At 41.8% G+C, this 20,071-nt stretch overlaps 1 pseudogene; it reads left to right on the top strand.

Moving 5' to 3' along the window:
• LOC137763433 (transmembrane 9 superfamily member 1-like) overlaps nt 1-20,071 on the top strand; it is a 90,775-nt pseudogene that overhangs the window by 24,557 nt on the left and 46,147 nt on the right.

The raw sequence follows: 20,071 nt of genomic DNA, 5'->3' as shown, positions 1-20,071 counted from the left end.
GCCTCGCTGTGCTCCAGGGAATGCCTGGGATTAGGGAGGATTCCGCAAGAGGCTTGAAGAGCCGCACGCGGGCGTGGGGACGTTGCATCTCTCTTTGCAAGCACATAATGGACCCAAAGTGGTGGATCGCTCACAAATTCGTTCCCCCCTCCTTTCATTTCTAACCTTAGCGGGAGAACTGCATTAATTACTTAAACAGTTGAGCGACTCAGGCTTCTTTTCAGCTGCAACGCTCACGTGGCTGCCTCTTTTATGGCCGGCAGGTCCCTGATGCCAAGGGTGGGCAACGGAGGGAGGCCTTACTAGGAGCACTTGTTTAAACAAGGCCAATTTCAAGCCTACTTTGCATGCAAATACTTACAAGAGCATCCCGGCTCGTTCCTTAAAATTAGATGGAATAAAGACACTTTGGAGGGATATGGCTTGGTTCGTTTCCAATCTTTTCCTCTTATGGCTAAAACTAGTTTCTCCAGATCATCCTTTGGTTTTGCTGTGTTGAGAGTTTATATCACAAGGAAAATAACTTTGTTCTTCAGGACCAACAGTTTAAAATGGGAACCATTTAATTTATTTTGGGGCGGGTGGCGGTTTGTTTGTTTGGTTGGTTGGGTGGGGTTTTTCTGGCCTCGAGGAGGCTTCTGGGCGTGGAGTCTTAACTGGACTGCCAGGGTATTCCTGGGAACCATTTAATGTTGTTCTTGTTTTAAATTTATTTAGAATAGTGTCTTTTAAATGGGTCTCTTAAAACCGTTTGCCTTGGAAATGTTATGTTTATGTGCACAATTCCAGGCTCCCTGGGCTTCTTTCTTCATCATCAGGGTATCTTGCTTGCAGAGACCTGCAGGAGGTAAATGTGGTCTTAGCATTTCTGTGTCTGGTCAGGTACCTGCCATGCACACGGTAAGCACTCATTAAATAATTTCCTTGGTGAATTATTTATGGTGTGGTCGCATTAATCTTTTATCTTAGACTAATTCACACTCTAAAATTTTGGTTTGGCCATTTTTGTAAATCATTTTCACAAATAGGTGTTTCCTCGGGATTCATTGGGTTATTAGCAGTTCAACCAAAAAGTGTTACCACGTGCTAGATGACGTTCTTCTCTGGTTAACTTAGTTTTTTTTATTAATTTAATATCCATGAATGTTACCAAGATTGCCAGTCTACATATAGTTCTTCTGGTAACAATTCTCAAACTCTAAAGAATGGTGAAAAAAGCACAGCTTTGTTGTTGTTGTTGGGTTTTTTTTTTGGTCTCTGGAGCTCAAAAAGATTTTTATGGTTGAAATGAAAGATGGCAAGCAGCCCTATTTACAGTAGCCAAGATATGGAAGGAACCTAATTGTCCATCAACAGATGAATGGATAATGGAAAATGTTGTACATATACACAACGGAATACTACTCAGCCATAAAAAAGGATGAAATAATGCCATTTGCAACAACATGGATGGACCCAGAGATTATCATACTAAGTGAAGTAAGTCAGAAAGAGAAAAACAAATATCATATATCACTTTTATGTGGAATCTAAAAAATAAAACAAACTAGTGAATATAACAAACAAGAAACAGACTCACAGATATAGAGACCAAACTAATGGTTACCACTGGGGAGAGGGAGGGGAGAGGCAACATAGGGATAAGGGATTAAGAGGCACAAACTACTATGTATAAAATAAACAAGCTACAAGGATACTTTGTACAGCACAGGGGAAATAGCCAATATTTTATAACTATAAATAGAACATAACCTTTAAAATTGTGAATCACTGTGTTTTACGCCTAAAACTTACATAATGTTGTAATCAACTCTACCTCAGTAAAAAATAATTCTTAAAAAAACCCCAGAAAAATAAAGGAATGGTAAGAGGCAACCACAGAGTGGACAAAAGGAGTCCTGGGGACTCCCCTTCGTTCTTTTACTCATACATCGACACAGGCATTTATTGGGATTCAGCCCTGCCTTAAGAAGCCCACAGTCTAGGGATACAAATGAGCTAGTGATTACAGGGTAAAGTGATAATGATGGATGTTTTCATAGCTTATTTATTTATTTTGGCCATGCCGTGAGGCTTATAGGATCTTAGTTCCCCAACCAGGGATTGAACCCAGGCCCTTGGCAGTGAAAACCCAGAGTCCTAACCACTGGACTGCCAGGGAATTCTCACCTTTTTAATTTATTAAATGTCACCATCTGGTTGGCCCAGGAGCATCTTACAAATGACATGGGCTGTGGCAGACATTGGTTGGTACTCAGCTGAGCCAGTTTTTTTCCCTTTTCCATTATGGTTTTTTACAGGATATTGGATATAGTTTCTTGTGCTGTACAGTAGGACCTTATTGTTTATCCATTCTATATATAATAGTTTGCATCTGCTAATCCCAAACTCCCACTCCATCCTTCTCCCACACCCCTCTCCCTTGGCAACCACAAGTCTGTTCTCTATGTCTGTGAGTCTGTTTCTGTTTTGTAAATAAGTTCATTTGTGTCATATTTTAGATTCCACATATAAGTGAGATCATATGGTATTTGTCTTTCTCTTTCTGACCTACTTCACTTAGTATGATAATCTCTAGGTCCATCCATGTTGCTGCAAATGGCATTATTTCATTCTTTTTGAGGCTGAGTAATTACTGCATTGTATATAGGTACCACATCTTCTTTATCCAGTCATCTGTTGATGGACATTTAGGTTGCTTCCATGTCTTGGCTATTGTGAATAGTGCTGCCATGAACATTGGGGTGCATGTGTCTTTCAGCTGAGCCAACCTTAAGCACCAGAGCCCTTGGTCCTGGTGGCCTCACCCCTTGTTCAGAGCAGGAGGCAGGTCCTCTGAGCCATTGTGCTGTAGGATGTGTGGTGACCAGGACTGGGTATACAGGAGCTACACAGCCTCCCACAGTGCCTTAGCCACACTCTCATGCCTGGCCTTGGCTAGGCTTCCAGGAAGAGCTGTCTCCTTACCATTCTGAGAAAAAGAAAAAAAGGGAGGAGTGAGGCAGATTATCTAAAAGGTCACTAGCAAAAGCCTCTTCGTCCTTTGGAACAGTTCAGCCTTGATCAGTGCTGCGTGCTCGGCCACCAGTTATGTGGAAGAAGCATAGCCATGGCAGACAATGGAGGTGGGGAGAAAGCCAGCCCTTCTGGCAGGACTTCTAATGCTCAAAGACAAGAGTGGCCATACCCCCCTGCAGGAACCCCACAGTTAGAGGCATTGAAGCCTTCCAGTAAATCCATCTTGGAAGGCAATTCATCTTGGCCAAGTCCCTGAAAGGTAGGCCTATGGGAAGTTACAATTGTTGGTGCAGCAGTAAAGACCTGGCTTAAGCTGACTAGGACAGCCGTGGGCTTGTTATCTTAACCACAGACACTTTGTTCCAAGCGAATGTTATCAGCTCTTCAGAAAACCTTTTGAGAGAATCAGGCGAATCAAGCCCAAGCTGCCCTCCCTCTCTGTGTGCCCTCCCTCTCTGTGTGCCCTCCCTCTCTGTGTGTGCCCTCCCTCTCTGTGTGCCCTCCCTCTCTGTGTGCCCTTGTCTGGTTTCCTGTGAAAGAAATGAAACCAGCAGCAGCATGGAGAGAAAAGACTCCGCACGAGCTGCTTTTCTCCATCCCATGCCACTCCATCCTTCTCCCCGCTCCATCACCCTGAAGAAGTCTCCTTCTAGAATAAACTGCCTTTCATCCCTGTCACCTTCAATATGGCTCTAGGAATGTCCTTCTCGAGGACCTGTGGACCATCTCTTTGAAAGGTAATCACCAGAGGAGACAACTTCTCTACCTCTCAGCCTCTGAGGGAGGGTAGAAGCCTAACATTAGAGAACACCTTGCTCCCAGTTGTAAAGCTAACTTCTGCCATAAAGACAGGAGAGGGACTTCCCTGGTGGCGCAGTGGTTAAGAATCCGCCTGCCAATGCAGTGGACACGGGTTCGAACCCTGGTCCAGGAAGATCCCACAGGCCACAGAACAACTAAGCCCGTGTGCCACAACTACTGAGCCTGCGCTCTAGAGCCCACAAGCCACAACTACTGAGCCTGCGTGCTGCAACTACTGAAGCCCATGCACCTAGAGCCTGTTCTCTGCAACAAGAGAAGCCACTGCAATGAGAAACCCGCGCACCACAACGAAGAGTAGCCCCTGCTCGCCGCCAACTAGAGAAAGCCCATGCGCAGTAACGAAGACCCAATGCAGCCAGAAATAATAAATAAATAAAATAAATAAATTTATATATATATATTAAAAAAAAGACAGGAGAGGTTTATGAGCAAACACAGATGGCCTTTGACAGCACCCTAACACCGCCCAGTAGTTTTCCACTAGCTCACCCCAGCATTTAAAAACCCTTCCACCCTCTGATCCAAGGGAGTTAAGTTCAGACTGAGTTCTGGCCTGTCTCTCTTATGGCAATAGCCTTGAATGAAGCTTTCCTTGCCTGTTTAACTTTGCAGGGTGCAATCTTTGCTTTGACATGCCCCTGCTCATGCCTCCAAAAGCTTCTCATTCCATTGCAGCAGTGGCTCTCAAACTAGTATGTTTCTGAATCACCTGGAGGGCTTGTTAGAAGTACAGTTGCTGGGACTTCCCTGGTGGTCCAGTGGTTAAGAATCCGCCTTCCAATGCAGGGGATGTGGATTCAACCCCTGGTAGGGGAACTAACGTCCCACGTGCCACAGGGCAACTAAGCCACGTGAGCCACAACTACTGAGCCCACGCTCCACAACTAGAGAGCCTGCACGCTGCAACTACAGAGCCCATGCACTCTGGAGCCTGTGTGCCACGACTAGAGAGCCTGTGCACTGCAACTACTGAGCCCACACACCACAACTAGAGAGAGAAGCCCGCGCACTGCAACAAAGAGCCCATGCACCACAACGAAAGATCCCTAGTGCCACTGCAACTAAGACCCAATGCAGCCATAAATAAATAAATAAATATTTTAAAAAAAGAACACAGTTGCTAAAGCAGTAGGCCTGGGTCGGGGCTTGACATGTTCCAACAAGTTTCCAGATAAGACATGGCTGGTACAGAGACCATACTTTTTAGCTTGTTTTTTGCACAGACTATCTTAACCCTCTAAGGGCCCTGGAGTTCATGGTGGCCCCAGTACACTGTCCTGTAATAAGGTCATTTCCAGAGTTGATGGAGATGTTTTCTTTCCCACAATCTTCTCCCTCTCTCTCTTTTTAATACTTGTTCCCCCTGTACTCTCTGGCTTTTTCCCCTCCCTTTCCTTCCCTCTCCTTCGACTCCCAGGTCACAGTAATTCTCTTCCAATTAGCCTTCCCCTTCTGGAAAAAAAAAAAAAAAGAAGTAGCCTGCTGCTACTTAGGATAGCTGTTAATCTTTCCACGTTTGAGGCTATAGTTGTTTTTGGTTGTTTTTTAACCAACAAATCCTTCTTGGAGCCCCCTTGGCACTTTGCTTCCCTGGGGATGGGGGAGGGGGCTTCCCTCATACTCCCTGGTTACCTAGCAACTTGTCTCCCTTCTGACAAGTCACCGCCCCTGCGGAGAAGCCAGCTGATGTGCACACAACAAAGGGAAAGTGACACCACTGCTCCACTTCCCCTCTTCGAAGGCCTCCCTGTTCATTAGCGCTGTGATAAGTGACTTGCTATGAGCAGGCCCCACTGATGCCCTCTTTGATTAAGCCAGCCGCACTGCCCCTCCCAGGGATCTTGGAGTGATGGCAGCTTGTCAAGTTCCCGAGATGCTGAGTAGGTACTGGGAATTTCAGATTTAATCCCTAATTATATCCAGCCCATCACCTTTGTAATAGGAGCCATAATAGCCTTTTCATTGTTGTCTTCAAGTCAGTGGGGCCGTGTGGAAAACTATATCCATATTCATGCCTGTGTTTCCTATCTATTGCTACTACATCCTCTCTCCTTACACTTCAGAATGAAAGGGGCTTTGCTTCTCTCCTGCAAAAGCCTTTATGAAAGAAGCTGTTTGTTCTATACCCTTCAAGCCCCCGCCCCCATCATCTTTGTTTCTTCTTTACACATTGATGAATTAACCGCTTTGGGCCCAGGGTTGGTAACTGATTTTTTTTTTTTTTTTTTTTGGTAACTGATTTTAATTTATCACAGAAGACAGAGATGCCCCCAGGTAGCGCTTGTAGAGTGGAAAGTTGGTTGACCCTGGACCAACTGAGGAAAGAGGGTTTCTCAATCTCACTTTCTGTAATCCTGAAAAAGACAGTAGAATAGGGAAAAAAAGGACAAAGATAGAAAGAGAAAAAACAAATTCCACTTTAAAAAAAAAAAGAGACATTCATAGCAGTAATACCTGTAACAGAGAAAAGTGGTAAATTACCCAGATGTCCAATAGATGAATGCGCATACAGTCAGTATAGTAACACAACAGAAGATTATTAGATTGATTTTATAAATGGTAGGCTATTTATATGGGTCATACCAGTCTTAGAGATAAATATATATTACATATTTAAATATGCATAATGCATGCCACATTTAAATATATGTGATGTGTTCATATACACAGTAATTCAGGGGAAAAGAATCCAAGAGAGTTTGAACAACTGGTTAGATACATGCAAAAACACATGTAACTTTTCAGAAAAATTAGAAGAATATGTGAAAAGATATGAAGGCACAGTCCAATTCTGTAGCCAATAGCCACATGTAGCTAGTGGAGTGGAGTACTGGAAATGTAGTACTAGTGGCTAGTGTAGTACAAATGGCTAGTCTGAGCTGACATGTATCATAAGTGTAAAACTGGATTCAAAGACTGAATATGAAAAAATATATAAAATAGCTCATCAAAAATTTTATGTTGATTACCTGTTGAAATGGTTGTATTTTTACAACACTGGGTTAAATAACATATTATTAAAATCAATTCCGGGCTTCCCTGGTGGCGCAGCGCTTAAGAATCCGCCTGCTAATGCAGGGGACACCAGTTCGAGCCCTGGTCGGGGAAGATCCCACATGTCGCGGAGCAACTAAGCCCGTGTACCACAACTACTGAGTCTGCACTCTAGAGCCTGTGAGCCACAACTACTGAAGCCCGCGCGCCTAGAGCCCGTGCTCTGCAACAAGAGAAGCCACCGCAATGAGAAGCCCGCACACCGCAACGAAGAGTAGCCCCTGCTCACCACAACTAGAGAAAGCCCGTGCGCAACAACAAAGACCCAACACAGCCAAAAGTAAATTAAATGAATAAATTTTTAAAATAATAATAATTTAAAAAATAATAAAATAAATAAAATGAATTCCACTTGTTTCTGTCTACTTAATGTGGTTACCAGAAAATTTTAAATTATGTATGTGGCTCACGTTTGTGGCTTGCATTATATTTCTATTGGACAGTGTTAAGTTTCGAGTTTAATGTTTATTAGGTCCTCTTTCTATAAAATTGCTAAATTTCTTATTCTGTTTATATTTATAAGGTGTATGAAGTCTGTAATAGAAGGAATTTGAAAGCAATATTTCCACAAAGACTAGTTCTACAGCTGGCTTTCTACATTCTATACTAGACTTTAGGCAGATAATGGAAATTGTGACTTCCCTGGGAGGATAGAAGGAGGCCTGGAGAGGAAAGGAGGAAGGCCACCTACTTCAGAGGTGATAGGGTAATTGAGACAACTAAATGTTGGAAATACAAGTAGGTGGTCTCCTTCTAAGATGTCACTTGTCATTTTGGGGAAGGCTTCCTTCCCAAACCAGCTCTTTCCTGCGGGCCTGTCAGCTTGACCTCTTGGAGTTGAGAAATGTCTTTCTATCCACTGTCCTCAGAGGAAGAACATATTCATTAAGCTACGAGTCAACTACATAACTTGGTGTGCAGTTCATGATTTTTGTCATTTATGTGTTTGATTTCATTGTTAGAATTCTTTACTTCTGGACAGTTTGTTGACCACAGATTTTAATGGGGGAAGGGGGGTTTGGGGGTGGTGAGCAGAGCACCACTGGTGCTGAAGATGTGACCGAGGCATGGAAGTGCCCCAGGGAATGGGGACACGGCAGAGAAATGAGACACTTACCTACCTAACCAAACTTTAGCTACAGCAACTCATGGGTGTGTGACCAGGATGTTCTAGTGGCCAGAATTTTCCGAGCATGTGCTTTAACTAACCATTTGGGAGAGGAGATGATAGACAAAACTAAGCATATTCTGCATTTCAGAGACTGTCCCAGAGGGGACAGCACCCCTCCCTGATTTATGGGGAGTGATTTAACAATAGGAGTAACGTTATCCAAGGGGCTGATTGAATCAGCCCAAACACCACCCCCCCCAGGGGGGACAGCACCTATGTATGCAACTGTGTATGGAATATGGGTACACAAAGCAACTTTGTGTACACAATATATATACACAACTGTGTATATAATGTGTGTTCGCAAAGGAATTTGTGTACACAATGCATATACACAACTGTATACATACTATGTGTCCACAAAAAATTTGAGTACACAATGATTATACACAACAGTGTACATACTATTTCCACAGAGGAACTTTGGGTACACAATACATATACACAACGGTGGACATACTATGTTTCCCCAAAAGAACTTTGTGTACACAATGCATATACACAACTGAGTACCCCAGGGGGATGCCAGGGCCACCCCTCGGGGATACCCTGCCCCCACCCCCCACGGGGAACAGCACCTCTCCTGGGCTGGGCCCCCATTGATTCAATCTGCCTTCTTAAATATGGTGACCCTAATTAAAGTAATCATCCTCTTTAATGGGTGTCAGGAGACTTACGAAGGCAGATTGATTTAATGGGACTCAGGAAACCTAAGGTGTTTGGTTGGTTTAATGAAAGTCAGGAGATTTAAGAAGAACAATTGAGTTAAAGGGGTTAACAATATTTAAGTGAGCTGATTTAATCAATGGGAGTCACGCGATACAATGGGCCTGATTGAATCATTGGTAGCTCCACCATTTAAGGGCACTGATTGAATCAAAGCAATCACGTGATTTAAGGGGGCTTATTGTTTTAAGGGCTGTTGGGGGATTAAGAAGGGCGATTGATTTAATGGGGTTCAGGAGAATTAAGAAGGCAGAATGACTTAATGAGTGTCTAGAGAGTTAAGAAGGCAGATTGATTTGGGGGGTCAAGAAACCTAAGGAGTTTGATTGGAATAATGGGTGTCAGGAGATTTAAGGAGGATGATTGATTTAATCGGGGTTGGGATGTTTAACGGGCCTGATTTAATCAATTGGAGTCATGTGATTTGGGGGTTGTTTAATACATGGGAGTCACGTGATAAAAGGGTGCTGAATAATCCTTATATTCAGGCCTGATCCTACTGGTGGCTGCCTTGGGGGCCACATTCATTAACATGGATGGAAAAATGCCCCCCAAAGTAATCCATGGTCACAGAATCTCATTAAACTTGGAAGAACTACTTTTCTCTCCAAGAGAAAAAAAATCGAAGTATAACATTTCTTCTTAAGAAAAAGAAATTGTTATTCAACTGCTACATCCCACCTGTTCAATAAATATTCACTGAACTTCACAGGTACCATTCAGCCATTAAATAAATACTAAGCCCCCACTATGTAGAATATTGTGTAGTTGAGACCCTAGACTTTAAAGACTGCCTGGATTCGAATCCTGTCTCTACTACTTCCTATCGGGATGACCCTGGGCAAATTATTTAATCTCTCTGAGCCTCTTTCTTCATCTGTAAAGTGGAATAAAAGAATAGTGTTGTTGTGACAATTAAATGAGTTAATGCAATTAAATGAGCTTTAAAATACATGAAAAATACTTAATACATGAAAAACACAGGCACAGAGTGGATGATGTATAAGTATTTGCTGCTATATGCTGGCCAGTGTGCGATAGGAATAACAAAGATAAGCACAACACAATATTGGCCCTCAAGGGTATTCCATCTGATGGCCTGTGAAACACATTGTTTCATTTAACCTTCATAATCAGCCCATGAGTTGGTATTGTTAATCTGAGACTCAGGCAGACTAAATTACCTGCCTGAGTGCACACAAATAATGAATGACAGGTGTGATTTAGAACTGGTTATTCTGACCCTAAATCCAGGGCTCTTTGCTCAATAGTATGCTGTCTTTCTAGTCTTTCAGAGGCAAAGTCTTAGCTCAGCCCATGAAGCAGAGGCTCTACCCCCAATAGCATTACAGAGATACTTTCTTTGCAGCAATATTAGGGTGTCTGCGGAACCAAGCAACAGAAAGTCCTGACTGAATTTGGCTTACACATTAAAAAAAATTAATTATCTCACATTTTTAAAAACCTCAATGTAGGTTGCTTCCCGGTTTGATGGTTTCATGATATCATGAAGGACCCAGGTTCACTCCATCTCTCTGCTCTCACTGTCAAGGAGAATGGGATGACCATGACTGGCTCAGCAAAATGATGATCTATCCCCCCCAGATAGGAAATAGGGTGACCTTCACAGAGCATATTAGGGTGGACACAGCCACAGAATCAGCTTCTGCTGTTGGTTGCCTAGGCCATCAACAGTGTCTGCTACAAGTGACACCAAGTGTCATCAAGTAGCATTCCTTTTACAACTAATAGAGTCCTCATCTCAATTTAGAAGGAAAATCCAAAATCAAAGTAGGCTACAGATAAGTTAAATGGGGGTGTCTGCCACACGGTAGTGATGAGAATTTTAGTTTTGCCAAAACCCTTTTTATTTTGAGAGCTTGGTTGTGGTCATGAGAACATCTAAGTTGTTCTAACCAGTTCAAATTTATAAAAACATTATTTGTGGACTTCCCTGGTGGTGCAGTGGTTAGGAATCTGCCTGCCAATACAGGGGACACAGGTTCGAGCGCTGGTCTGGGAAGATCCCACATGCCGCGGAGCAACTAAGCCCGTGCGCCACACCTACTGAGTCCACGTGCTGCAACTACTGAAGCCCGCATGCCTCGAGCCCATGCTCTGCAACAACAGAAGCCACCGCAATGAGAAGCCCGCACACCACAAGGAAGAGTAGTCCCTGCTCGCTGCAACTGGAGAAAGCCAGCGCACAGCAACAAAGACCTAGCCAAAAATTAAAAAAACAAAAACAAAAAAACCATTATTTGTGACTTTTAGGGAAGTGCTTTTTTTTTTTTAACCACAAAAAGGAGGGTAGAACAACAAGGACCTACTGTATAGCACAGGGAACTATATTCAATATCTTGTAATAACCTATAATGGAAAAGAATCTGAAAAAGAATAGAGATATATATATATGTATAACTGAATCACTTTGCTATTCACTTGAAACTAACAGGCCATTGTAAATCAACCATACTTCAATTTTTTAAAAATTAAAATTTTAAAAAAGAGGGTAGAAGATAGTACAATATTCAAAGCGATGTGTAGCAACCAAAGGGAAACGTAATCTTTCCTAGGAGACAAGAGTTTATAGCATTCCTGGATCTTTTTTGTATCTGATTGTTGAGGTCTTGACAGCTTTTCAATTGAGGAATACGGTCATGTCTGTTAACCTAATTGTAGCTCTTCACTCCACTATATAATTTTACATTTCAGCTTCAAATAGAATGGCTTCAATAAACATAAAGCAGACTGACACATCCCAGATTTCTGCAGTTTACTTTACACCAAGAAATTACATTTAGAGATTTCCAGACACATGCTATAAATGAAAATTCAACAGGAAGTTTCTTTCACTTCCTCTAAATCTGACCTACATTTCAAAAATATATGAGTGGGCTACAACCAGGAACTTCTCTTGCTGCCATTATTCATGCTGTGTTTTCTGAAGTATTTTTTTTCTTCTCAGTGACTCTAGTGGCCGTTGAGGGAACTGTAGACCTCGGGAGTCTTTATGCAGCCCTATGTGAAATGGCAAATGTTATCAATAGGGATGGCCAGATGATATAGCTCTGAGCTACCTACATCCATCAGATTAACCAGAAAAGTCAGACCTCTGTACTCTTTTCGTGGAATAGTTGAAACCTATGGCTTTTTCAGCTATCTAACCTTAGATATTTTTAATGTGAGCAGCCATTTGATGGCTACATCTTCCCCAACTCTATGCCACCCACCTATCTACTCTAAAGGAATCGGTGTGGTGATGAATTAGATCCAGTTTGTGTACATTGCTAGCTTTTTAGAGAATGGTGCCATATAAATTCAAGACCTTGTTAAAAATGAGCTAAAGCCCATAATATACCAACTTACATATATTTTATTGTACTCTAGAGTTCTAGACACAGAACATTCCCACACCTCCTCTACCTGCCATTGTAAGAGTTCTGGAATTCAGTCCAGGAGTCTGGTGTGGCCCCTAGATGGATGTGTGTGTCTTTGTGCCTGGAAAAATACGTGCTTCGTAGAAGCCTTTCTTTCCATTTTAGAGTGACATCCATAAGATAGCTGGATAAGATGCTTACAGCAGAGCAACTGCTGCCCTCTGCATCCAGGTAAAATGCCAGGAGACGTGGAGGAAAGCGGGCAGCCCAGTTAAGTTATAACGTGTTAACTCAGTTTAAAGATCTGAAGCTACGAGCAACTGGGTACAGAGTGAGGAAGTTTTAGGCACTTCAATCTTTAGCAGGGATTTAAAAGTCAAATGCATCAAGGGATCAGACAGATAACATAAATTGTCCAGTGGCTTTAGCCAATAGGAAGTGATAAGAACTGGGGTAAATTTTTTTTTTTTTTTTTTTTTACTGTTCCATCACCTTTTATTACAATCCTACCCTTGTGTTCCAGAATGAATGGCTATTTAATACACAACCCAAAGCACTCCTAAAATTGATCTTAACCTTCCCATTTCTTTCTCAGTATATTAAATCAAAAGGAAAAAAATCTTCCAAAAAAGTCACCAGGTTTAGTACATCCCAGGAAGAGCAACTTTACTAAACAACAGGAGACAAAACATGTCAGGAATCTGACCAAATGCACAAAACAGCAGGTGAGATTCCTGATAGGAAGGAATGACTCCCAATGGAACATAAATAGATCCCCTCAAAGTACACATATTTCACATGAGTGTGTACATATATATGTAATATATTAAAAGAAATTTGGTTTCTACCACAAGAAGTTAGGGCATTCAAATTTTAAAAATTAAAAAAATTTTTTTTAAACAGAAACACACAAAAAACACTGCGTATTCAAATAAAATATGCCCCCCAGTTACTACATATGATCTTATGTATCAATAGAAGAACATCCAGGGAGATGGTTGGTTTCTAAGGTGTCGGATGTTTCTGCTTAAAAGCCAGATAGCCAGACTCGACTTCAAATAGGTACGAAGTATTGCATGTGCTGAAACTAATACTTGGTCTTGGGTTAAATATCACACTGTCTGGGTATTTTCTCCCACAGGGCTCATCACATAACAACAACAGCAACAAAAATAACAATAACAATCACTGATACTCATATAGTCCTTACCACGTGCCAGGCACTTTTCTAGGCACTTTACATATATTAATTCATTTTTAATACACAAAACAACTTTCTAAAGTAGATACTACTATTATTCCACCTGACACATAAGGAAACAAAGGCCCAGAGTCAGGCTGTTAGGAAGTGGTAGAAGTTGGATTTGAACCAGGATAGAAGTTCACTCAATACTTCTCTACTAAACTCAATATGATTTGAGCTTCAGAAGGATTTCAGTGGCTTACTCCTGACCTGGAGATCGTAGTTATACCAATCCAATCACTTCATTGATTCAAAGTTTGAACTTCAAACTTTTCTTTAAAACACTTTTCAGGGACTTCCCTGGAGATCCAGTGGTTAAGACTCCATGCTCCCAATGCAGGGGGCACGGGTTCAATCCCTGGTGGAGGAACTAAGATCCTGCATGCTACACAGCATGGCCAAAAAGTAAAAAATTAAAAAAATAAAAAATAAACACTTTTCATAGCAAGAAATGTATTTTACCTCTTCATCCAGTACACACATATGTGATGCAACACTCACCCTCACAGCACACAATGCACTCTGGTCTGTTCGATTCTTTTCTGTTCTGTACCATTTTTTAAAAGTGCTCAACACAAACAATTAGATTGATTTCTGCAATTTGGAAATTACTAATAAAAGGATCTTTTCTCAGCCCAAATCCATATATGGTCAAATATTGATTGACATGGATGTACAGAAAAAAAAAATCTTTATGAAAATTCTTGCCACTGCCTTGATTTTCACCTCCCAAAGATAGGCATCAGCGTACCAGCCAAAGAGTGAATTAGTGTCACTCTTTGCAAGCACAAACGCCTCTTTCACAATTGTTATAGTCAAAAAACAATTAGTGCACACACATACAGCACAAAAGTTAAACGATTTGTCTCTGCAGCCTAATCTTACATTACTATCCTCTATTCGAATACTGCCCAGTATATATCTAAGGTTCCTGAATAAAGAGAATCCACTCTTTCTTTTCTTCCCTTGGTTTGTTTCCTTCCTTCCTTCCTTCCTTCCTTCCTTCCTTCCTTCCTTCCTCCCTCCCTCCCTCCCTCCCTTCCTTCCTCCCTCCCTCCCTTCCCTTTTTCCTTTCTTGCCTTCCTCTTTCCTTTTCTCATCCTTTAATTCAACACACAAGTATCGAGCATCACCAAGACAAGGCACACACTCCGGCCTCATGGAATTTACAATCCCGTGAAGGATTGAAACAAACTGGATACTCAGCCCAGACATGTGTATGTGGATGCAGTTTAATTCCTTTTTCTTTTGTGATAAGTGACCTACCGAAATATTTCTCAAACGCAGCTCAATAAATATTTTATGTTAAGACACCAGGCATCTAAAGTGAAAACAAAAACAAACAACTCTCAGTACTTCTCATGTATTGTGCTGTTTTCACTGGAAAATGTTTGCCTGACAACCAAAGCCAGAGAGGAAACAGGTGTTTGGTTTTATTTTTCAGTAGTTTCTCTCCTGGTTCTCTATGTCAGTTGCCTGTGATGTGTATCTTGCCCCTGAGTTTTATAGATGTCCTTGCGATTGAGTCAACATACGTACATAAATCAGATACACTGGTATGGGGGGGGGAATTCTGCTTTCATCTAATGTCCAAATAATTGAGGCTGAGCTATACATTATTAGTTACACTTTCCCGTAACTTGATAATCTAAGTTTGAGTCCTCTGCTGGATGAAAATTCCAAGGAGCCTACAGATGGTATAGTAAATACAATATCACCCTCTAGATAAACGGTGGCAGATATTATTCTCGTTTAAATTTCACTGAGAAATGTTCACAAGTGTAGAAAGAAAGGGTTGGATAGGAATCCAAAGAACTCCCTCTTTTCCTTGAATCTGTGCTCAACGCCACCCTCTCAGCGAAGCCCATACACCCACTCCTGGCCCCCATTACCTTTGCTCTATTTCTTTTTTTTTCATTGTACTTAATACCTTACAACGTACTTTATGATTGGTTGACTTATTTAATAAGTTTAGTATGTTAATTGTTGGTTTTTTATGTCTTGGCCCCCAGTGGAAGGTAATCTCTAATAGGACAGAAAGTTTATCTGTTTTGCTTATTGATATATACTAATCCCAATAAATGAACAAAAACACCTACTGATCGACTGATTGGATAAATTAAAGGAAGAATGCACCTATTGATTATTTATTATAATCCATAAAGCAAAGTGTGGGCTTTGGAATCAAATTGCCTGTGTTCAACCCCCAGCAACTCTTTTTTTTTTTTTTTTGGCTGTACTGTGCAGCTTGCAGGATCTTAGTTCCCCTACCAGGGATCGAACCTGGGCACCTGGTAGTAAGAGCACTGAGTCCTAACCACTGGCCTGCCAGGGAATTCCCTCCCAGAAACTCTATTTATTAACTGTTAGCCTAGGGCAAGTTACTTATTATTCCTGGTTTCCTCAACAATAATATTGGTAAGATAATAGTAATGCCTAGATCCCAAAGATGGTGTCGGAGATAATCAGGATAATTTTCCCTATCCAGAATGTGCTAAATCCTCAACAAATGTTAGTTATTATTAGTGTGCACCTGGCATCTACACACATTGTATCTCATTCTAATACAGGATCCTGACACTGTACCTGTGGAGTTCCCCCAAGAATCATACAAAAACTCTTGGCCAATCTGAATATAACCCCCAGTTGGAGGATCCTTGCTAAAACCCAAAGAGTCAAAGAACAGTCTTAGAAAAACAATGAATTTTGCTGGAAAATAGGAGGTATTGATTTTTCTTCCCTCCAAATAGCAACGAATGAATCAACTAATCATTTTCCCTGTATGCTACCACCCCAAATCAGGAGTCCCAAATTCCTGTAGAGACTGACAGAAATAAGATTGTGAATACAAGGATAAATTTTCTCAAAATAAAAATAACTTGGGGCTTCCCTGGTGCCGCAGTGGTTGAGAATCTGCCTGCCAATGCAGGGGACACAGGTTCGAGCCCTGGTCTGGGAAGATCCCACATGCCACGGAGCAACTGGGCCCGTGAGCCACAACTACTGAGCCTGCGCGTCTGGAGCCTGTGCTCCGCAACAAGAGAGGCCGCGACAGTGAGAGGCCAGCGCACCGCGATGAAGAGTGGCCCCCGCTCGCCACAACTAGAGAAAGCCCTCGCACAGAAACGAAGACCCAACACAGCCAAAAATAAATTAATTAATTAATTTTAAAAAAACAAAACAAAAAACCACCCACCTTTAAAAAAAAAAAAAAAAAGTTGATCAAGAGCACATTCCAGGACTTCCCTGGTGGCGCAGTAGTTAAGAATCTGCCTGCCAATTCAGGGGACACGGGTTGAAGTCCTGGTCCGGGAAGATCCCACATGTCGTGGAGCAACTAAGCCCGTGTGCCACAACAACTGAGCCTGCACTCCAGAGCCTGCGAGCCAAAACTACTGAGCCCGCATGTGACAACTACTGAAGCCCATGTGCCTAGAGCCCATGCTCTGCAACAAGAGAAGCCACCGCAATGAGAAGCCCACGCATGGTAAGGAAAAGTAGCCCCCACTCGCCACACATAGAGAAAGCCCACGTGCAGCAACGAAGACCCAACGCAGCCAGATAAATAAATAAATAAATAAATAAATATTAAAAAAAAAAGGAGCACATTCCAGAAGTACTGTCCTTGAACGTCTCTATTTAAACAATTGATGAGGAAGTCACATGCACCCAGCCATTTTCATTCCCAATGGGCCAACACGTAGAGTACCAAATCCAAGTACTGTTGCCAACTAAGAACATACTGAGTTCCAGGGGCAAATAAAATGTAAAGATTATAATCATTTATTAGCATGCTTAAGTGTCAGAAGTAAGAATTTGTATTTTATTTTCTGTTGCCCATATTTAAAATTGCACATTAAACAGTCTAAATTCAGGGTTACCAGATAAATAACCTGCCCCAGTGCTTTAAAATTTGTGTATAAAATATGAACATGAGCCATTATCCTGGTGTTTTACTCCAGTCCCTACATCTACTTACCAAGAATTGGCTCCTCTGAGCGTGTGGTAGACCGTCCTGTGTTCCCCCGGGAGTGTGGATTACTGTGGCTTTGCAAAAGGTCAGCCTAGGGAAAAGGATACACACACTTTGACCCAGGAATCACATTTCTAGAATTTATTCCAGACATGTAATCTGAGATAGGCGCAATGAACTGCCCACAAGAATGTTCACTGGAACATTACGTATTGTAATTTGAAAATGGAGGCAAACTATGTCTCAAAATTAGAGATTACATAGAATAGTGGTATATATCTGAGGCTATTCCAGAGGTCAGAAAACTGTTGCCCATGGACCAAATCCAGCCTGCCTGTTTTTGTAAATAAGGTTTTACTGGAGCACAGACACACCCACTCATTTATATATTATCTATGGCTGCTTTTACTACAACAGCAGCGTCGAGTAGTTGTGGTAGAAACTGTTATGTATTCATTTCCTGTTGCTTCTGTAACAAATGACCACAAACAAGTGGCTTAAACCATACAAATTTATTCTCTTACAGTTCTGAAAGTCAGAAGTCCTAACATCAAGGTGTCGGCAGGACAGCATTCCTTCTGGAGGCCTTCGAGGAGAATCTGTTTCCTTGCCTTTTCCAGCTTCTAGAGGTCATCTGTAGTCCCTGGTTCATGGTTCCCTCTGCCATATTCAAAGCAAGCAGGGTAGCATTTTATCATCTCTCTCTCTGACTCTGACCCTTCTGTATCCCTCTTATAAGGGCCCTTCACTGAGTCCACCCAGATAATCCAGGCTAATCTCCCATCTCAAGATCCTTAATTTAATCACAACTGCTAAATCTCTTTTGCCATAGAAAGTAACATAGTCACAGATTCTGGTGACTAGGATGTGGACCTCTCAGTGTTCAGTCTACCACACCATGTAACCCACAAAGCCTTCAATATTTACTCTCTGGTCCTTTAGGAAAAAGTTTGCTGACCCCTGCTCTAGACCATTGGGCTGGAGGATGAGAACAGCAGCTTGTGGCCTGAGGGAGCAACTTCTCTGCCACGTGACCGCAAGAGGGCTGCCCTCTAAGCCAGCTCTATGATGAGGGACCTACAGATTCAGTCCTCTTTAGAAACACAACTGCAGTTATCCATGAAAACCCTGAAAAATACACAGAGCATTAGAAGAAAATCTAAATTTCCAAATCTATTTTTCCAAAATCCCAAGAAAGAAGGATCTTTTCTTGGCTATATGGCACTTTCTTTTTTTGACTTTGACACCTATTTTTTCTCCCTGACTCCCATTCTTTCTTACCAATGGAACCTCAATTTTTAACCAGGCAGCAATGTACCCAGTTAAAAATATCCATCGCTCCAGCCTCCCTTGCAACTAGAGATTACCCTGTGACTCATTTTGATCAATGAGATAAAAGCAGAAATCTGCTGAATGGAGCTTCTTGGGAATACTACTGTTTTCACAACTAAAAAAGAAAAAAGAAAAGAAAAGAGAAAAAGCACAGACTCATCTAGTTCATCCTTATAGCCCTTCACTGTTTTCTTCTATGTCCAGCATAGAACACAGATGTGGTCATGGAGGCGGAACAGCAGCCATTCAATGAAGAAGACAAGCACCAGGTCTGAAGATGGTAGAATAGGAAGCTGGAAGGGTCCTGGGTCCTTGGCAACATCCATGAGCAGCTACACAAGCCCTGGACTGACCACCTCCAGATGGTTACATCAGAAAAATGAGCCACTCTTTGGCTTAGCCACTGTGGTCAGTATTCTTTTTTACATGCAAAGATAATCCTAGCAAGTACAACATGATATGATGTATATCAAAGCTCCAGCAACATGATGTCTATCTGTGTGCTATTCCGTCACTCTGCTCTAACGAGAGTGGATCTACTCCACATATGGGGTGGGGAAAGGATGGAGAGAACACAGGTCTTTTTCACGTAGTTAATTCTAACATCCCTTCATGGTAAACACACACACACACACACACACACACACACACACACAACCTCAAACTAGAAACAGAAGGGAACTTCCTCAATCTAATAAAAGGAATCTATGGAAAACCCACAGCTAACATTATACTTAGTGGTGAAAAGCTAAATGCTTTCCCTCTAAGATCAGAAACAAGGCAAGGATGTTTGTTCTTGCCACTTCTATTCAACATTGTACTGTAGGTTCTAGCCAGGGCAATTAGGCAAGAAAATGCGATAAAAGTTGGAAAGGAAGTAAAACTATCCCTCTTTGCAGATGACATAATCTTTTATATAGTAAATCCTAAATAATCCATCAAAAAAACTATTAGAGGGCTTCCCTGGTGGCGCAGTGGTCGAGAGTCTGCCTGCCAGTGCAGGGAACACGGGTTCGAGCCCTGGTCCGCGAAGATCCCACAGGCCGCGGAGCAACTGGGCCCTTGAGCCACAATTACTGAGCCTGCGCGCCTGGAGCCTGTGCTCCGCAACAAGAGAGGCCGCGACAGTGAGAAGCCCACACATTGCAATGAAGAGTGGCCCCCGCTTGCCGCAACTAGAGAAAGCTCTCGCACAGAAACGAAGACCCAACACAGCCAAAGATAAATAAAATAAATAAATTTTAAAAAAAACCCAAAAACACAAACTTTAAAAAAAAAAAAAAAAGCTATTAGAGTTAATAAACAAATTCAGTAAGATGTCAGGATACAATATCAATATACAAAAATCAATT

The sequence above is a fragment of the Eschrichtius robustus genome, chromosome 4, assembly GCF_028021215.1.
Source record: "Eschrichtius robustus isolate mEscRob2 chromosome 4, mEscRob2.pri, whole genome shotgun sequence".
Classification (NCBI taxonomy): Eukaryota; Metazoa; Chordata; class Mammalia; order Artiodactyla; family Eschrichtiidae; genus Eschrichtius; species Eschrichtius robustus.
Note: the sequence above shows the minus strand (reverse complement) of the source record. Positions and strands in the feature narration are given on the sequence as shown.